Genomic DNA, 19042 nt, shown 5'->3' with positions numbered 1-19042 from the left:
TTCGCACACTTCGCTGAATTTCCACTTGTGCGTACGCTCATATGGTTGTGCGCACGCACGCATGCTGATTTCCTTCTTGTGCATATGCACGCATCCCTGTGCGCACGCACGCATGGCTGTGTGCTTTTCCTTTGTTTTCTTCATGTTTTCTCCCTTTATACATGCTTCCTTCCACTTTTGCCTTGCCAAACTTGCCTCTAGGGCCTAAAATCACTCAACAAACATGTCATGGCATCGAATGGCATAAAAGTGGAATTAAAAATCACTAATTTAAGCTCAAAATCGCATGTTTTCACATTTAGGCACAATCTAGAGAGAAAACACAAAAGCATGCTATTTTAGTGAATAAGTGTGAGTTTATGTGATGAAATCCATTCAAATCAAACCAAAATACATCGTCAAATATGGATTCATCAGCTGTCCAATGATATTTTGGACATCTCAGACAAGCCATCATAGAAGATGCCTAGGATAGACCATTCTGAGAGCATGTTAGGAGGACACCTCCTGATCAGTTGCTTGTATCTTTCCCAAGTTTCATAGAGGGATTCACCTTCTCTTTGTCTAAAGGTTTAAACTTCCACTCTGATTTTGCTCATCCTTTGAGGAGGAAAGAATTTGGCCAAGAAAGCATTGACCAGCTTCTCCCAGGAGTCTAGGCTCTCTTTAGGTTGAGAATTCAACCATATTTTAGCCCTGTCTCTAACAGTAAAGGGAAAGAGCATAAGTCTGTAGACCTCAAGATCCACTCCATTGGTCTTAACAGTGTCATAGATTTGCAAGAATTCAAATAGGAATTGATGTGGATCTTCCAATGGAAGTCCATGAAATTTGCAATTCTATTGCAGAAGAGAGACTAATTGAGGCTTAAGCTCAAAGTTGTTAGTTTCAATGGTACGTATGGAGATACTTCTGCCACAAAAATCAGAGGTAGGCATGGTGAAAGCACCAAGAACCTTTCTTGCCTCTCCTTCATGATTAGGCTCGGCTGCCATGTTGTTAACTTCCTGTTCAAAATTTTCTGAGAGGGTTCTTCTAGAGTGTTGTACTTTAGCTTGTTGTAAACGCCTCCTTAGAGTTTTCTCAGGTTCAGGATCAAGATTAAAGAGAAGTTCTTTATCTTTGTTCCTGGTCATAAACAAGAAAAAAAACTAAGAAAGAAGGAGAATAGGAGCTCTATGTTTAAGAACAGAGGACCCCTTGTGAGATGTGAAGAAGAAAGGAAAGAAGAATGAAGATAGAAGAAGGAGAAGAAGAATTCGGCTATGAGGAGTAGAGAATTCGAAAATTAAAAGTGAAAAGAGAAACAAGAATTAAAATATTTTTATTTTTATTTTATTTATTAATGAAATTTGAAAATAGAAGCTAATTAATTAAAAATATTTGAAATTTAATTAATGAATTTTTGAAAATAGAAGAGAGAGAAAGAGAGAAGATATTTTCGAAAATTAGAAGAGAGAAGAATTAGTTAGGAAGTTTTGAAAAAGAAGAAAGAGAAAAAACTAACTAATTAAGAAAGATTTGAAAACAAGATAAGATAGAAGATTAGAAAAGATTTAATTTTAAAATTTGAAATTAGAAAAGATAAGATAAGAATTTGAAAAAGAATTGAAAAAGATTTAAAAATATAAAATTCAAAATTTGATTTTTGAAAAAGATTTGATTTTGAAATTTGAAATTTAAATTTTGAATACTGAAATTGAATTTTTAAATTTTGAATTTGAAATAAGATAAGATAAGATTTTTGAATTTTAAAGAAAAGATAAAAAGATAAGATAGTGGTTTGAAAAAGATATGATTTTTGAAAAGATTTGAATTTTGAAATTTAAAACTAAGATAAGATAAGATAATGATTTTGAAATTAAAAATTGAAAAATTGGTTGTAATTTTCGAAAACTGCAATTAAAGATAAGAAAAGATATTTTATTTTTTTATTTTTGAATTTAATGAAGAAAGAGAAAAACACACAAAAGATATCAAACTTAAAATTTTTAGATCTAAGGACACTACTGTGCGAAAATTTTAAAGAAAAACACAATAGGACACCAAATTTAAAAATTTTAAGATCAAAACAAGAAGAAAAACAAGAACACTTTGAAGATCAAGAAGAACACCAAGAACAAAATTCAAAGAAAACAAAGAACATGCAAAAGACACTAAACTTAAAATTTTTGAAAACCAAAGACACAATTTTCGAAAATTATAAAGTAAAGACATAAGAAGACACCAAACTTAAAAATTGACACAAGATTCAACTAAAAGACATTATTTTTGAAAATCTTTAGAAGAAAGACTCAAGAAATTCGAAAAAGACTCAAACAAGAACAAGAACAAAGACTCAAATAAAAAATCAGAATTAATAAAGAAAAGAAAAGGTTTTTGAAATTTTTTTTTAAAAGAAGAAGAAAATAAAAAACTCAAACAAAATTAAAAACAATACCTAATCTAAGCAACAAGACAATCCGTTAGTTGTCCAAACTCGAACAATCCCTGGCAACGGTGCCAAAAACTTGGTGCACGAATTCCCACACTTCACACAACTGAACCAACAAGTGCACTGGGTCGTCCAAGTAATCCCTGAGTGAGTCAGGGTCGATCCCTCGAGGATTGTGATTTGAAGCAAGCTATGGTTATCTTGTAGATCTTAGTTAGGTGAATAGAAAAGTTGTTTGTTTGTTTAATTTGCATGAAAAGAAAATAAATAAAACGTTACTCGGTTGATGGTGAATGTAATGATATGGAGATGGTTGGCTTGGAGATGCTTTGTTCTTCTGGATTACTCTGGTCTTACTATCTACTTTAACTGTGAATGATTTCTTCTATGGTAGGCTGTATGTGATCAACGCCTTTCTTACAAGGTCGCTAATGCTCCTCCATATCTGAACCCGGTTAATGCGGATCCATTCTGATTGAGGGTGAAGCTCCTGCAATTCATTCTCCTTAGTGATCCTACTCAAAACGCCACAGACAAGGTCAAATCTTCTGGATCAGAGGATGTTGCACCTTTAGTTCTAGCCTCTATCACAAAGACTCTAATCTCTCCATACCTCGGCTGAACTGGTGCACGAGAAGTCCCCAATGAAGTCGTGGATTAGCCGTCTAAGAGATGTATAATCAAGCTAGTGGTTCATCATTGTCCGATTAAAGACTCACTCTAAACTCCTGTAGAATGAGATAACCTTGTGCCGGTTCAATGCATTCATAATGATGAAGAACGGATATACATCTTATAATAGAGAATCAAACACGTATTGAGATAGAATAGTAGTACCTTATTAATCCATAAAACCCAACAGAGCTCCTCCCCTCAACCTAGGAGGTTTAGAAACTCATACTGATAGAAAATACAATCATAAACAAAAATATGATAGGTCCTCCCTTAGTCTATAAAAGTTCTCAAATAAATACTAAGCTAATGACTAAGTATTACATAAGAAGGGTAAAACAGTCTTTTAGTGCTAAAATCCACTTCTGGGGCCTACTTGGTGAGTTTGGGCTGAGCTTGATTGAGATCCATGTGCTAGGAGGCCTCTAGGGCATTGAACGCTAGCTAGAGGGTCCTTTTTGGGCATTGGATGCTGGTCTCTTCTCCTTTGAGCGTTGGACGCAAGAATAGGGCAGTAGGCTAGCACTGAACGCCAGTTTTGGGCCTTCAATTCTGAAGCAAAGTATGAACTATTATACATTGCTGGAAAGCTATAGATGTTAGCTTTCCATAGCCATTGAGAATGCTTCATTTGGACTTCTGTAGCTCCATAAAACGTCTTTCGAATGCAGAGAGATTAGATCCGGACAGCATCTGCAGTGCTTTCTCTGTCTCTGAATCAGACTTTCGCTCCAGCTCCTCAATTTCAGCCAAAAAATACTTGAAATTGCATAAAAACACACAAACTCAAAGTAGAATCCAAAAATGTGAATTTTGCACTAATACCTATGAAAACTTAAATAAAACATACTAAAAACTATATGAAAATGATGCTAAAAAGCGTATAAAATATCTGCTCATCACTCTCCTCTCCTTATTTTTCTGGTTTTGATGAAATCTACTGCGGTTATGACTAAAAGGATTAGAGATGGCAAAACTTTCCGAAATGCAGGGATTCTTGCGGGAACCGACCCAAATGGAGATTCAAAAATTGGGAATTTTTCCACAAAGATGGAAATGGGGGAAAAAATTTTTCCGAAGTAAACATGAAAACTCGAGCCAAAATCCTCGTCCCATTTCCACTAATCTCCGAATTATTAAATTTACTTAAATATATTTCTGTTATAAATTTTTTAGTCATTTCACATACCATATATATATTAAAAAACTTAATCCTAATTTTAAAAATGTCTTCCCTTCTCTCCATAACACTAACACTGTGTCATCTCATTCCTCAGTCACCCCAAAAGGTCAAAACTCACAAATCTCAATCTTTCATAGTGTCACAACCATACCCCTCGCCACTCTTGCTTAGTACTCATCGTGTCATCACCCTCTTGCCGCCTCATTGTCTCTTATCGCGACGTCCTTTCTCCTTTTCACCGCTGTGTAACTGTGTCCTTGTATGTTGTAATAATATTATTTATTTATTTTTTTAATTTTTCATTACAACTTTGATATAAATTATCAATATAGAAAGATGGGAAATGAGACTCCGCAAAAAATGAATATGGGGCAATATTCGAAAATTGGGACAGAAACGGAAAGCAAATCTAGAGTAGGAATAGAGAGTAGGAAGGTATCCCCCACCCTACCCCCATTGCCATATCTAAGAAGGCTTGAAAGTGTGTAAAATGGGTGAATAAGTAGATACTAGGGTTAGTATATTTTAGGTCTAATTCTTTCAGTTTTATTTTAACCCAAAATACATTTTCTTCTTCTTTTTTGGTTTCTTAAGATTTTTTTACTGTTTTTTAAGATTGATTCTTGATAACATATTTAATTTTTTTCACTATATGTTATAATTATTTTTAAAATATTAACATAAAAAGTTTTGATAGCCTAAAGAATGGAAGTTTAAATTTAGGGATATTTTTTTAGCTTTTAAATTTTGATACAAAAATAGATTTAGAAAACAAGTTGCAGTTGATTTTGGTTTAACAATTATGCAGGGGATAAAATAATTTTGTTTCATAACAAACATAATAAAACAGAGCAGAGGAGAAAAGTTTACATCACCATATATCCTAGTTCAGCCACTTTATGTAATCCTATATCTAGTCTCTACCACGACTATGGTAAAATTTGTACTATCTTTTTCAAAGATTACAAACACCAATACCCTAAGATTCTTCCTAATCATATCAAGGAACTCACAAGCTTCTAATAAAACTTGTTTCGGCTAGGCTCTCTAACCTAGACCCTCAACACTAAATGCTCACCCAACTTTATGATAAGCACCATTTTATCGTTCTAAATTTTGTTAAAAAGTATGAAATTTATCAACTATCTTATAAAATTTTAGCCTAATTAATTGAGTTTTTTGAATCTTGCTTGTGATGAAATTGTAAATGAAAAATATGCTTTTTGTGCTCCAAATCATTAATTTTTTAATCTCTATTATGTCATTTGATGCCATGATCAAATTTATTTAAGTGTTTTAAGGTTAAGGAACATCAATGGTTTCAAAAGATTGAAAAGAATATAGTAAAGAAGTTAATTCGAGAAGCAATTTGGAAGAGAAGCTATCTGGCAGCTGATGAGCGGATATTTTATACGCTTTTTGATATCATTTTCATATAGTTTTTAGTAGTTTTTGTTTAGTTTTTATTGATTTTTTATAGGCCTTAGTGTTAAATTCACATTTTTGGATTCTACTATGAGTTTTTGTGTTTTTTGGACAATTTCAGGTATTTTCTAGCTGAAATTGAGGAGCTAGAGCAGAAGTCTGATTCAGAGACAGGGAAAACACTGCAGATGCTGTCCAGATCTGACCTGCTTGCATTTGAAAGACCTTTTCTGGAGCTACAGAAGTCCAAATGGAGCGCTCTCAATGGCTATAGAAAGCTGACTTCCAGAGCTTTCCAGCAACATATAAGAGTTCATACTTTGCTTTGGATTTGAAGGCCCAAAACTGGCATTCAACGCCAGCCATCAGACCAGTTCTAGCGTCCAGCACCAGAAAGGGATTCCAAGCTGGAGTCCAACGCCCCAAAAAGGTGCCAGGACTGGAGTTCAACGCCCAAGGAAGCCTAAACACGTGGATTTCATCAAAGCTCAGCCCAAACACTCACCAAGTGGGCCCCAGAAGTGGATTTTAGCACTAAATAGACTGTTCTATCCTTACTAGTCATCTGTTTAGTATTTAAGGGATTAAGTTTATGTAATTCGCACCTTTTATCAGCTTTTAGACACGTTTTACCATCATACACATTTTATCATTGTTTTTACTTCAGTATGAGTTTCTAAACCTCCTAGGTTGAGGGGAGGAGCACTGCTGAGTCCTATGAATTAATAAAAGTATTACTGTTTCTTCTTCGATCCGTGTTTGATCTATCTCTAAGATGTATATCCGATCTTCATCGTGGTGAATAGGATGATCTGAAAAATTAGCTCTGTTAATCACATTAAGATGAACGTGTCTGACAAACACTTGCATCTACTTGGGTTCGTGTGAATACTTGGAAGGAAAGCACGAGCCAACAGCTATGTTTATACATCTCTCAAACGGTTAATCCACGACTTTATTGGGGACTTCTCAAGACACCAGTTCAGCCAATTTCTGGGGAGATTAGGGTCTCTGTGGTATAGGCTAGAATCCTAACAAGTAGCATCCTCTGATCCGGAAGATTTGACCTTGTCTGTGGCGTTTTGAGTAGGATCGCCAAGAGAATGACTTGCTAAGAGCTTCACCCTCCGTCATATTGAATGACCATGGGCAATGGCATTTGACCTGTAGTTGAGGAGATCAATTACTACGGGAAATGACTTTGATCACTTACAACCTGCCATAGAAGAAGATCATTCACAAGCAAGGAAGACAGTAATACCAGAGTTCATTCAGAAGGACAAAGCAACTCCGACTCTCAACTCTATTCATATCATAGATTCCAATTCAGTATTCTTAGCATACATTACTCTTACAACTTCAAACCAATGACCTTCTAATCTGCCTGACTAAGACTTGCAAGATAACCATTGCTTACTTCAAGCCACAATCCTCGTGGGATCGACCCTGACTCGCTCATGTATTACTTGGACGACCCAGTGCACTTGATGATACTGATGTACGGAAGTGTGGGGTTTGCATACACGCACCGTTTTTGGCACCGTTGTCAGGGATTGTTGAGTTTGGACAAACTGCCAGATTGTCTTGCTCCCTAGATCAGGTAATTTTTATTTTTGTTTGAGTCTTTTAATTTTTGTTTTCTTCTTCCTTAAATTTTCGAAAATCTTGAAACTTTTTTTAAAAATATTTGTCTTTTCTCTGTTTGAGTCTTTGTTAGTGTTCTTGGTTTGAGTCTTTGAGTCTTTTATTTTTATTTTACTCTTCAAATTTTCGAAAAACCATAAAAACTTTTTCAAAAATATTTTTATTTTTCTTGTTTAATCTTTGTTCTTAGTTTGAGTCTTTTTGTTTTATTCTTGTTGAGTTTTTCGTCCCTTTTAAGTTTTTCTTTCAAAAAAATTTTCAAAAATATTTTTCTTTGGTTAAATCTTGTTTCAATTTTCAAGTTTGGTGTTTTCTTGTTTATTTTCTTGTCTTTTTCGAAAATTTTGTTTTGGTTTTCTAAAAATTTTAAGTTTGGTGTTCTTTTTATGTTCTTAAGTTCTTTGAGTCTTTAAATTTTGTTCTTCGTGTTCCTGTGAGTCTTCAAGGTGTTCTTGAGTCTTGTATGTGTCTTGATCTTAAAATTTTTAAGTTCGGTATCCCTTGGTGTTTTCCTCCAACAACTTTCGAAAAACAAGGGTGCTAGATCTAAACATTTTAACTCTTGTGCCTTTTTTGTGTTTTTCTCTTTCATCATAAATTAAAAAATCAAAAAATATCTTTTCTAACTTAATTTCATCTTAATTTTCGAATTTTTTCATTAAAATTCAGATTTCAATTTTAAAATTTTATCTTATCATATCTTAGTTGTCAAGTTTTCAAAAAATCAAATCTTTTCAAAAATTAAACATCTTATCTTTTTCAAAAATTTTATCTTTTTCATATCTTTTTCAAAATTCAAAAAATCTTATCTTATCTTTTTCAAATTTCAAATTTCAAAATCATATATTTTTCAAAATCAAATTTTAAAATCTTATCTTTTTAAAATCAAATTCAAATCTTTTTCTCATCTTATCTTTTATTTTTTTTTTATTTTTTATCTTTTCTTAATTAATATCTTATCTTCTCTCTCATTTTTTTTAAAACCACCTAACTAACTTTTTCCTCTCTTAATTTTCGAAAATACTTATCATTCTTCTCTCTCATCTTTTTCAAAACTTCCTAACTAACTCTCATCTATCTTAATTTTCGAAAATTCCTCTCTCTTCTCTCTCTTCTATTTTTCGAAATGTACATTTAAATTTTAAATTCTTTTTAAATTATTAACATAGTTTTCGAAAACTTAATTTAATTAATTAATAAAATAAAAACAAAAAATATTTTAATTTTTCTATTTATGCTTCTTCTCTTCTCATCTCTATTTATTCGAGCTCTACTTTCTTCTCTTTACCTACAATTATTTATCTTCTTTCCTTTCTTCTTCACATCTCACTTGAAGCTCTTTTGTCCAAGTGGTACAAAAAGCTTTCTTGTGGTTTCTTTTCTTCTTTCTTTTATTCTATCCTCTTTTATTTACTCTTATCTATTATTTCCAAGGTATTTTTTCTTCTACTTCTTTTATTTATTTTTAATTTTATTTTTTTATCTTCTTCTTCTTTCTCTACTTCTGACTTTAAGGAGGAGCTTCTTGTCTATTGGCATAGTCTCTTTTCTTCTTTTCTTTTCTTCTTATTTATGACTAGGAACAGGGATAAAGAACCCCTCTTGACTCCTGATCCTGAACCTGAGAAGACTCTAAGGAGGCGTTTACAACTAGCTAAAGCACAACACTCCGAAAGAGACCTTTCAGAAAGTTTTGAACAAGAAGCAGAGGACATGGCTGAACTACAAGAGCAGCCCAGAAAGGTCCTTGGTGACTTCACCATGCCTACCTCTAACTTTTATGGCAGAAGCATTGCTGTACCTACCATTGGAGCTAACAATTTTGAGCTAAACCCTCAGTTAGCCTCTCTTCTGCAATAGAACTACAACTTCCATGGACTTTCAATGGAAGATCCACATCAGTTCTTAGCAGAATTCTTACAGATCTGTGATACTGTAAAGACTAATAGAGTAGATCCTGAAGTCTATAAGTTGATGCTCTTTCCCTTTGCCTTAAGAGACAGAGCTAAGTTTTGGTTGGATGCCCAACCTAGAAAGAGTGTTGACTCTTGGGAAAAGCTTGTAAATGCTTTTCTAGCTAAGTTCTTTCCTTCTCAAAGGATGAGCAAGATTAAAGTGAAAGTTTAAACTTTCAGACAAAGTGAAGGTGAATCCCTCTATGAAGCTTGGGAAAGATACAAGCAACTGATCAGGAGATGTCCTCCTGACATGCTCTCAGAGTGCTCCACCATAGGCGTGTTCTATGATGGTTTGTCTGAGATGTCCAAAATCTCATTGGACAGCTCTGCAAGTGGATCTCTTCACTTGAAGAAAATACCTGCAGAAGTAAGAAAGCTCATTGAGATGGTTGCAAACAACCAATTCATGTACACCTTTGAGAAGAATCCTGTAGATCATGGAACCTCTCAGAAGAAAGGAGTTCATAAAGTTAAGACTCTGAATGCCATCTTGGCTCAGAATATGATCTTGACCCAACAGGTCAACATGATCTCTCAACATCTCACTGGGATGCAAACTGCACCTGGCAGTAATCAGGAAGCTTCTCTTGAAGACGAAGCTTATGATCCTGATCAACCCACCATGGAGGAGGTAAATTACATGGGAGAACCCTGTGGAAACACTTACAACCCTTCATGGAAGAATCATCCTAACCTTTCATGAAAGGATCAACAGAAACCTCAGCAAGGTTTCAATAACAACCAAGGTGGTAGGAACCAGAATAGGTTCAATAAAAGACCACCATTTCCATCTTCTCAAGGGAATATGGAGACCTCTAAGCAAAGCCTTTCTGACTTAGCCACTCTAGTCTCCAGCCTCACTAAGACCACTCATAGTTTCATTAATGAAATAAAATCCTCCATTAGAAATTTGGAGGTACAAGTTGGTCAACTGAGTAAGAGGACCCTTGAGATCCCTCCAGACACTCTTCCCAGTAATACTGAGGTTAATCCTAGAGAAGAGTGCAAGGCCATAACCATGGAGGTTGAGGCCGAATTGGAGAAGAATGGGAAGGTGTTGAACGCCAGTGAAAAATACTTCACTGGGCGTTCAACGCTCACAATGGTAGCAAGCCTGGCGTTAAATGCCAGTGAGAAAGCCCTCACTGGGCATTTAACGTCCATCCTGGCAAAAAAGTTGGCGTTGAATGCCAGCCAGGGAGCACTGGCTGGGCGTTCAACGCCCAAACAGGAAGGCTTTCTGGCGTTGAACGCCAGTAAAGAACCCCTCATTGGGCATTCAAAGCCCAACCAGGCAGCCATGCTGGCGCTGAACGCCAGTGAGGAACCCTTCACTGAGCGTTCAACGCCCACCAGCCCAGGGAAGCTGGCATTGAACGCCAGCAAAGACATCCCTGCTGGGTGTTTAACACCCAGAATGCTAGAGGGATTGGCGTTTAACGTAAGTCAGTGTGGACAGCAAGGGCGTTTAATGCCCAATAAGCTGACAGAGCCGGCATTGAATGCCAGTCAAAGCACACCCTTTGAGTCCTCAAAGCCTACTTAAGAACCCTCTAGCCCAGAACCAAAGGAAACCATAAAGATTATTGAGGTTCCTTTGAATGCACTTCTGCAGTGCATGAGTTCTGATGACCACACATCCTCAAGTGAGGATGAAGACACTAGGAAAGAGCAAGTTGCTCGTTTCCTAGGAGATCTAATGAAGCTAAATACCAAGCTATTTGGTACAAAACCTTTGGAGGAAGAACCTCCACTGCTTACCAAAGAACTCCATGCTTTGGTTCAGCAAGAGCTACCTCAGAAGCTTCCAGATCCTGGACGCTTTCTGATTCCTTGCACCATAGGCACTATGACCTTTGAGAAGGCTCTATGTGACCTAAGGTCAAGCATCAACCTCATGCCACTCTCTGTAATGGAGAAGCTGGGAATCCTTGAGGTACAAGCTGCACATGTCTCTTTAGAGATGGCAGACAAGACCATGAAGAAGCCATATGGCTTAGTAGAGGATGTCTTGGTTAAGGTTGAAAACCACTACATTCCAACAAACTTCATTGTCTTGGACATAGGAGAGGATGAGGATGACTGTGTCATCCTTGGAAGACCTTTCCTAGCCATAGCTAATGCTATCATTGATGTGGCTAAGGGAGAACTAACCCTAAAGTTAGGGGAGGATCACATCTTATTCAAGATGTCTCATCCTAATTCTCCCTCTAAAAGAGAGATAACAGTGCAATACCTAGTGTGCCAACCCTCTCTTTCTGTGTAGAGCTCTACAGAGCCCCCAGACATCAATTCTAAGTTTGCTGTTGGGCAGCCCTCAACAAACTCTAAGCACAAAGGTACTATGAAGAAAGTACCTAAAGGCTGGAGGGACAAGAAAGTTCCTACTGAAGGCCTCTCACCTGGCATGAGAGTTGTCTTCACTAAGAATCCAGTCCTACCATATACAGTGAGTCGTGTCCTATCTCTAGAGCATGTAGAGCTCATTCATAAGAGGACAGGAAGAAAATTCACTGTCAAGGGTGAAAATCTGAGCCCACACTCTCCTCCAAAAAGGAGCTAAAGGTCAAGCTAGTGACTTTAAAAGAGCGCTTGTTGGGAGGCAACCCAACTTTACTCAATTGCATTTATTTTTTATTTTTCTTTCAGTTGTTAGAGTCATAATCATGTGTATCAGTCAAGAGACAGAATTCACAGTAGTGAAAACAGAACACTCCGGAAAGAGTGTCAAAGTTGAACGCCAGTGAGGAAGTCCTCACTGGGCATTCAACACCCCAAGAGGGAAGCATTACTGGCATTGATCGCCAGCCAGGGAGCATCCCCTAGGCATTCAAATGCCAGTAAAAAGAAGCAGGGAATCTGGAATTCCCTAGCCTCTCAAGAATTGTGGGTCCCACAGAATCTTCACCTACACCACTTAACCCCACCTTCTCTCACACTTCCCTATACACATGCACTTCCCCAAAAACCCTAACCCAATCACATCCATTTCATTTCCCCAAACCATCATAACTCCCAACTACCCCCACCCACTTCAAAATTAAATTTCCCACCCAAACCCACCCTATGGCCGAACCCAAGCCCTACCCACTCCTATAAATACTCCTCTCCATCACCCTTCATACACACACCTCTCATACCTTCTCCACCCCACAAGGTCGAGCCCTCTCTCTCTCTCCCTCTCCCTCTCTCTATTTTCTTCTTCTTCTTCTCTATTCTTCTATTTTTGCTCGAGGACGAGCAAAGTTTTAAGTTTGGTGTTGGAAAAGCATAGCTTTTTTTCTTTCCATTACCATTCATGACACCCAAGGTTGGAGACTCCTCTAAGAAGAGAAAAGAAAAGGCAGTAGCCAATCCCTCTGAGTCTTGGGAGATGGAGAGATTCATCACCAAAGCTCATCAAGACCACTTCTATGAAGTAGTGACTGAGAAGAAAGTGATCCCTGAGGTCCCTTTCATGGTCAAGAAGAATGAGTATCCGGAAATCTAAAGAAAGATCTGGAGAAGAGGTTGGGAAGTCCTAACCAATCCCATCCAATAGGTTGGGATTCTCATGGTGTAAGAGTTCTATGCTAATGCATGGGTTACCAAAAACTATGACACTAGTGTGAACCCAAATCCAAGGAATTGGATCACCATAGTCTGAGATTTCAGCTCTGAAAGTGTGAGGTTGGTGTTCAACTTGCCTCTATTGCAAGGAGACCTTCATCCTTACACTAGGAGAGTCAACCATGATCAGAGATTGGATCAAGTGCTCTCAGATATCTATGTAGAAGGCACACAGTGGAAAAGGGATTCCCAAGGCAAGCCCATTCAGTTAAGAAGGGTTGACCTTAAACCCATAGCTAGAGGATGGTTGGAGTTCATCCAAAGATCCATCATCCCTACTAGCAACCGGTCAGAAGTGACTGTTGACAGAGCCATCATGATTCATTGCATCATGATTGGAACTGAGGTGGAAGTTCAAGAGGTGATTCCTCAAGAACTGTACAAGGTAGCTGAGAAGCCTCACACTAATGCAAGGTTGGCATTTCCACACCTCATCTGTCACCTATGCAATTCAGTTGGAATTGTCATAAATAGAGATGTCTCCATTGGGGAGTTTAAGCCTATCACTAAGAAGCGAATGGAACAAGCTAGAGAGCATGCACAAGAACCTGTGCATCTGCCTCAGTATGAGATCACTGAGATGCCTCAAGGAATGTATTTTCCTCCGTAAAACTATTGGGATCAATGGCAAACTTCTCTTGGAGAATTGAGCACTAACATGGAGCAATTGAGGATGGAGTATCAAGGACATTCCACCACCCTCAATGAAATCAGAGAAGATCAAAGAGCCATAAGGGAAGACCAAAGGGCTATGAGGGAAGAGAAACAAAGGCAAAGGGATGACATAAAAGAGATCAAGCAGCACATTGGATCCTCAAGGAGGAGCACCAGACGCCACCCTTAAAGGTGGACTCGTTTTCTTTTTATTCCTTTCCTGTTATTTTCTATTTTCTATCTATTTATTTATCTGTTTTCTTGTCTTAGTTGCATGATCATTTGCATTGATGTCTTAAAGTTGTAAAATATTCCATATATCGATCACCTTGCTTAAATAAAAATTTTTATCTGAAAAGAATTGAGAGATGCATGAATTTCAAGTTTAAAATAAGATTAGTTTAATTAGTTTGATGTGGTGTCATTTGCTTTTGTTTTCCGAATGTATGATTAAACAGTGCATATTTGAAGTTGAAATTTTAGAATGTTGGCTCTTGAAAGAATAAGGAAAAAAGGAATTTATTGATAATCTGAAAAATCTGAAAATTGATTCTTGAAGCAAGAAAAAGCAGCAAAAAGAAAAAGAAAAAGCATGTTCTTAAAGAAAAAAAAAAATATATATATATATATATATATATATATATGCATGCAAGAAAGAAAAAATGGCAAAAAAGAAAAAAATAATAAAATGAAAAATCCATTACTGCCCAAAAATGCAGGAAAATGAGGGCAGATTGAAAAAGCCAGTAACCCTTTAAACCAAAAAGCAAGGGTAAAAGGACCCAAGGCTTTGAGCATTAATGGATAGAAGGGCCCAAAGGATTAAAATCCTGGCCTAAGCGGCTAAACCAAGCTGTCCTTAATCATGTGCTTGTGGCGTGAAGGTGTCAAGTGAAAAGCTTGAGACAGAGTAGTTAAAGTCGTGGTCCAAAGCAAAAAGAGTGTGCTTAAGAACTCTGGACACCTCTATCTGGGGACTCTAGCAAAGCTGAGTCACAATCCGAAAAGGTTCACGCAGGTAAAGTGTTTGTGGCATAAATGTATCTGGTGGTAATATTGGAAAACAGAATGCTTAGGGTCACAGCCAAAACTCAGAAAGCTGTGTTCAAGAATCAAAATAAGCTTAACTAGGAAAGTCAATAATATCATCTGGATTCTAACTTCCTAAAGATGCCAACATCTCTGAGTTTCAATGAATAGTGAGATGCCAAAACTATTCAGAAGCAAAAAGCTATTAAGTCCAGCTCATCTTATTTTAACTAAGCTTCATTTGAAACTTAAAAATTTATTGTATCTTAATTTTCTTTTCTATCCTACTATGTTTTTAGTTGCTTGGGGACAAGCAACGGTTTAAGTTTGGTGTTGTGATGAGCGGATATTTTATACGCTTTTTGACATCATTTTTATATAGTTTTTAGTAGTTTTTGTTTAGTTTTTATTGAGTTTTTATAGGTTTTAGTGTTAAATTTACATTTTTAGATTCTACTATGAGTTTTTGTTTTTTTGGACAATTTCAGGTATTTTCTGGCTGAAATTGAGGAGTTGGAGCAGAAGTCTGATTCAGAGACAAAGAAAGCACTGCAGATGTTGTCCAGATCTGACTTGCCTGCATTCGGAAGAGCTTTTCTAGAGCTACAGACATCCAAATGGCACGCTCTCAATGACTATAGAAAACTAACTTCCCGAGCTTTCCAGCAATATATAATAGTTCATACTTTGCTTTGGATTTGAAATACCGGTCTTTGGGTACGAAAGAAGGAGAAAAAGGTATATATAGAATCGCAAAGAGCCGGGAAAGAAGAACGAGAGATTTGGATCAGGTTAACTGCATAAAGGATAAGGATGGAGAGGTGTTGGCTCAAGAGGAGAAGATTAATCAAAGGTGGAAGAGCTACTTCTACGAGTTATTTAATGAGGGACAGAAGACTCTTCCGAGCCTTGGTCAATTATGCACAAGGGAAGAAGATCAAAACTTTGACTACTATCGAAGGATTCGAGACTTCGAGGTAAAAGAGGCTCTAAAGCAGATGAAAAATGGCAGGGAAGTAGGACCTAATAATATCCCGATTGAGGTTTGGAAGGGTCTTGGAGAAAAAGGCATTAACTGGTTAACCAAGCTTTTTAATGAGATTTTAAGGTCAAAGAAGATGCCTGATAAGTGGAGAAAGAGTACCTTGGTACCTATCTACAAGAATAAGGGGGATATATAAAGTTGTGGAAACTATAGAGGAATCAAGCTTATGAGTCATACTATGAAGTTATGGGAAAGGGTGATGGAACGGAGGTTGAGAAAAGAGATACAAGTAACAGAAAATCAATTTGGATTTATGCCAGGTAGATCTACCACTGAAGCGATATACCTATTAAGAAGGATGATAGAGAGGTATCGTAGTAATAAAAGGGATCTACATATGGTGTTTATTGATTTGGAAAAAGCGTATGATAGGGTTCCAAGGGAGGACTTATGGAAGGTTTTAGAAAAGTAGAGAGTAAGGATCGCATATATTCGGGCAATTAAAGACATGTATGATGGGGTCACAACTAGTGTGAAGACTCAATGTGGTGTGACAGAGGAATTTCCTATTGGTATAGGATTACACCAGGGATCATCCTTAAGTCCATACCTTTTCACATTAGTCTTGGAAGTACTCACAGAGCACATCCAAGAGCCTGTGCCATGGTACATGCTTTTTGCCGATGATATCGTCCTTATGGGAGAGTCAAGGGAAGACCTAAATAAGAAGTTGGAGTTATGGAGAGAAGCTCTAGAAGTGTATGGTCTGCACATAAGCCGTAGCAAGACGGAATATATGGAATGCAAGTTCAGTCCGAGAAGGGAAAACCCTAATATAGAGGTGAAGATTGGAGAGAACATCCTACGAAAAGTTAAAAGTTTTAAGTATCTTGGGTGCATCATACAGGATAACGGAGAGATTGAACAGGATGTAAATCATAGGATCCAAGCAGGTTGGTCAAAATGGCGGAGTGCATCTAGTTTTATATGCGACAAAAAAGTGCCTTTAAAACTTAAAGGTAAATTCTATCGCACCGCTATAAGACCGGCTATGCTTTATGGTACGAAGTGTTGGGCGGCTAAAGGGGAGCACGAACATAAGCTGAGTGTGGCAGAGATGAAGATGATGAGATGGATGAGTGGTCATACGCGATTAGATAAAAAAAGGAATGAAGATATAAGGGAGAGAGTTGGAGTAGCACCCATTGTGGAAAAGATGGTTGAATCGCGTCTCAGGTGGTTTGGACATGTGAGAAGAAGACCGATAGAACATCCAGTCAGGACCGATGAGATGGAAGATAGACAAAGGGCGAAAGGCAGAGGAAGACCTAAGAAGACCATCTGTGAGGTGGTCAAATGAGATATACATATAAACGGTCTCTCTGTAGACATGATACATGATAGAGCACAATGGCGTCGTTTGATTCATGTAGCCGACCCCACTTAGTGGGACAAGACTTTGTTGTTGTTGTTGTATAAAAGGATAATTTGATAATTTTAAAGCAAAAATTAACTGAGTCAACTATAAATTTATCAATTGAATAATTTTATCGAATAAAATTTATTTTAATAGGTATAAAATTAGTTTTAATTTTTTATTGTTAGTTTTGTCGGTTTTTAAATATTTGATGAAGATTAGAAAGAATTATTTACTCTAAAAACAAAATTTAAAATGTTTTTATGATTGTGCCAGTGAAAATGTGAAAAATTTTGAGTTCCCATTTTAGCTGATGGTACCAGTAAAAGTACACCTAAATTTTTATGACGACCGGGTTCTCACACACACACACACTCGTATATGCTTTCCACCCATAAATTATTTAAGGAAACAACAGAAAGTCACAAACACAACATTATATATATAAAATAAAATAAATTTGATATTTATACGTTTGACTTAATTTAGTAATAGGAATAGTAGAAATGTAGAACTAAGTTGATATTTATACATTAATGTAGTGTTATTTTTGGTATTGCATTAACTTAGTGTTTATTTAGTAATATTATTCCATGGGTCGTCATATAATATTATTCCACGAAATTTTCATGTCGGCATCACAAGTCGGACGTTGCCACTTGAAGGAATCTGGACCTCACATTCAGTTCCAAATCAACATTGTAGGTAATCTCAGAAACATTGGCACCCACAACCCTTGATAATGGCGGATGATAAAAAAGATGGTCAAACAACCACTCGACATAGATAGCATGCAAGCATATTAAAAAGAAGTTGGAATACAGTTTCTATGGATACCAGAAACTCTGAAAAATCTTCTCTTAATGGACAAATGATATCAAATAGGGATGATGATTCTATTTCTACAGTTAATTTGGATTAAATATACCAAGCGGCAAAAACGAGGATAATGCACTCGTAGACACCAACCATGGTGGATTGGAAATTGCAAATTCTTCACCATCGTCAAATAAAGAAAAAAAGAAAAAGGGAACGTGAATTCCTTGCCTATCCCGATTTTCTTGTAGGATGGACAACAATATAGTACTTGGCTTCTTCTCAAACTCGGAATTTGTCATTGTTGTGCCGACTTACAACCTTGGAAAGAATCACGATATCCACCCATGGTAATGGAGCAGTTGTATGTTCCAAATAAATAAAATATCCCATATTGGCCAGTAATTGAAGGAGGAATAGAAAACGTTGGTAAAAACAATGAAACTTTTCTTCCCAACTTATGTTAGAAAATGCAGCATCAGCCAATTTAAATGCAACCCAATCAGAAGATCCTCAGGGCACATCTTTTCTTGGTTGTTAACAAATTGCATCACCAATAAAGATGGATGACATCTAGAAAGGAAAGCTCGACCTTCTCCCTGAAGTCTGAGAAAGAGATCGGATTAAGGAGGAAGTTCTAAATCAAAGGATGGCTCTAAGATACAACCAAAAGGTGATCAAGAGGAGCTTCACCACTAACGACCTCATCCTGATCCAAAATGACATCGGAGTATAGAAATCAGGAGAAGAAAAGCTGGTTGCTAATTGGAAGGAACCTTACAAAATAGTTGAGATACTAGGCAAAGGTTACTACAAAATGTCCGACCTCCAAAGGCAGGAGCTCCCAAGGTCTTGGAACGCATGTAACCTAAGAAAATATTATAGCTAAGTAACAAGTCTTGTGTCTTAGAGCATTCTTTTTTCTGACCAAAGGTTTTTTAACGAGGTTCTAACACAAGGGCTAGCGGTACTCAAGCCCCTAGTTCTATGTAAAGGAAATTTTTGGTTATTAACAAAAATTCCTATTTCTTTCTTTAAAAGCTTCCTATTCAGAACACATTATTTTAAGCTTGACAAACTGCGAAAATCATTGTCCGACCTCAATGGTTGACAAGATGAAACGACGAGGTACAAGTTAATGTAAGAAGCTATATAAACAACTCGTACAAAGTGACCTCAAGAAGGACGGATAAAAAACGAGTTGTAAAAGTAACTT

At 36.8% G+C, this 19042-nt stretch overlaps 1 non-coding gene across 1 annotated transcript; it reads left to right on the top strand.

Moving 5' to 3' along the window:
• The first annotated feature begins 484 nt into the window (after positions 1 to 484).
• Positions 485 to 593, top strand: LOC148551001 (small nucleolar RNA R71). The gene has a single exon (XR_015893784.1). It is a non-coding gene; the product is annotated as a small nucleolar RNA R71 (small nucleolar RNA).
• The last annotated feature ends 18449 nt before the right edge of the window (positions 594 to 19042 follow it).

Source organism: Arachis ipaensis, chromosome B7 (assembly GCF_059453495.1).
Source record: "Arachis ipaensis isolate K30076 ecotype BB chromosome B7, ASM5945349v1, whole genome shotgun sequence".
Classification (NCBI taxonomy): Eukaryota; Viridiplantae; Streptophyta; class Magnoliopsida; order Fabales; family Fabaceae; genus Arachis; species Arachis ipaensis.
This window is presented reverse-complemented; position numbering and strand designations above follow the sequence as displayed.